Source organism: Schistocerca serialis, chromosome 6 (assembly GCF_023864345.2).
Source record: "Schistocerca serialis cubense isolate TAMUIC-IGC-003099 chromosome 6, iqSchSeri2.2, whole genome shotgun sequence".
Taxonomy (NCBI): domain Eukaryota; kingdom Metazoa; phylum Arthropoda; class Insecta; order Orthoptera; family Acrididae; genus Schistocerca; species Schistocerca serialis.
Genome location: NC_064643.1, coordinates 714250652 through 714252984, shown reverse-complemented (window position 1 = coordinate 714252984; position 2333 = coordinate 714250652). Strand labels below are relative to the sequence as shown.

Genomic DNA, 2333 nt, shown 5'->3' with positions numbered 1-2333 from the left:
GTCTTCTGCGTCAGTATAGTCATCCTCCACGCTACTTGGATCCACAGCTTAGGCGTCATGTTGGAGTAGTTGCTAGTTAAGCTGAGTGCCTATGACCTCGGAGGTTCTGGAACGGCTGCCGTTTTTGTCGAGCAAAACGGTTTGCAATCTTGTTGCAAGCTAGTCATTACAATTAGATACGTCGCAGTTAAGTTGGTAACTCAGTATTACGACCGCATCCGGCTACAGCTCTTTTTATGCCGCCGCTGAGGTGATCTTCATCGTTCTATTGGCGTGTACCGTCGCTAGACGGAAACTCATGTACTATTAAAGCTATGCAAGAAGATATCATTTTATTTTTTCAAGTTTTTTTCGAACTATGTTCTCTGTGTCAGTGGTGATTATGTCTGTAGTGCCATCTGTCGCCCGTTTATGTAAACCTTTGAAATACATACCTGTAAGTTTAAGTAAACGGTCATATACTCTAAGACAAAAAAATAAATTATTGTTGTAGTCCTCAGTCTAGAGACTGGTTTGATGCCGCTCTCCATGCTACTCTATCCTGTGCAAGCTATTCATATCAGCGCACACTCCGCTGCGGAGTGATAATCTCATTCTGGAAACATCCCCCAGGCTGTGGCTAAGCCATGTCTCCGCAATATCCTTTCTTTCAGGAGTGCTAGTTCTGCAAGGTTTCGCAGGAGAGCTTCTGTAAAATTTGGAAGGTAGGAGACGAGGTACTGGCAGAAGTAAAGCTGTGAGTAGCGGCCGTGAGTCGTGCTTCGGTAGCTCAGTTGGTAGAGCACTTGCCCGCAAAAGGCAAAGGTCCCGAGTTCGAGTCTCGGTCGGGCACACAGTTTTAATCTGCCAGGAAGTTTCATATCAGCGCACACTCCGCTGCAGAGTGAAAATCTCATTCTGGAAACATCCCCCAGGCTGTCGCTAAGCCATGTCTCCGCAATATCCTTTCTTTCAGGAGTGCTAGTTCTGCAAGGTTTCGCAGGAGAGCTTCTGTAAAGTTTGGAAGGTGGGAGACGAGGTACTGCCAGAAGTAAAGCTGTGAGTACCGGGCGTGAGTCGTGCTTCGGTAGCTCAGTTGGTAGAGCACTTGCCCGCGAAAGGCAAAGGTCCCGAGTTCGAGTCTCGGTCGGGCACACAGTTTTAATCTGCCAGGAAGTTTCACATGCTTCTACATTTTTATATTTGTCCTCTAGTCATCCCAGCTCAGCCGTTTTGCACTTCTTGTCGATCTCATTTTTGAGTCCTTTGTATTATTTTCGCCTGCTTCATTTACTGAGTTTTTATGTTTTATCCTTTCATCAATTAAATTCAAGATCTCTTCTGTTACCCAAGGATTTCTACTAGTCCTCGTCTTTTTACCTACTTTATCCTCTGCTGCCTTCACTATTTCATCTCTCAAAGCTAACCATTCTTCATCTACTGTATTTCTTTCCCCAGTTCTTGTCGATTGTTGCCTAATGCTTCTCTGAAACTCTCTACAACCTCTGGTTCTTCCAGTTTATCCTGATCCCATCTCCTTAAACTCCCACCTTTTTGCAGTTTCTTCAGTTTTAATCTACGGTTCATAACCAATAAATTGTGGACAGATTCGACATCTGCCACTGGAAATGTCTTACAATTTAAAACCTGGTTCCTTAATCTATGTCTTACCATTATATAATTTCCCTGAAACCTGCCAGTGTCTCTAGGCCTCTTCCGCGTATACAACCTTCTTTCATGATTGTTAAACCAAGCGTTAGCTATGATTAAGTTATGCTGTCTGCATAGTTCTACCAGGCGGTTTCCTCTTTCATTCCTTACGCCCATTCCATATTCACCTACTACTTTTCCTTCTCTTCCTTTTCCTACTATCGAATTCCAGTCCCCCATGACTATTAAATTTTCGTCTGCCTTCACTAACCGAATAATTTCTTTTATCGCATAATGCATTTCTTCAATCTCTTCATCGTCTGAGGAGCTAGTTGGCATATAAACTTGCACTACCTTGGTAGGCATGGGTTTCGTGTCTATCTTGAATACAATAATGCGTTCACTATGCTGCTCGTAGTAGTTTACCCGCATTCGTTTTTTTTTATTTATTATTAAACCTACTCCTGCATTACCCCTATTTGATTTTGTATTTACAACCCTGACTAGAGATCTTGCTCCTCCTGCCTCCGAACTTCAGTAATTCCCACCATATCTAACCTATCCATTTCCCTTTTTAAACATTCTAACCTACCTGTCCGATTAAGGGATCTGACATTCCACGCTCCGATCCGTAGAACGCCCGTTTTGTTTCTCCTGAAAACGACATCCTCCTGAGTAGTCCCTGTCCAGAGGTCCGAATGGGC

At 43.6% G+C, this 2333-nt stretch overlaps 1 non-coding gene across 1 annotated transcript; it reads left to right on the top strand.

Annotated features, from left to right (window-relative positions):
* The first annotated feature begins 757 nt into the window (after nt 1-757).
* Nucleotides 758-832, top strand: Trnal-caa (transfer RNA leucine (anticodon CAA)). Its single transcript has one exon. It is a non-coding gene; the product is annotated as a tRNA-Leu (tRNA).
* Nucleotides 833-2333: the final 1501 nt, after the last annotated feature.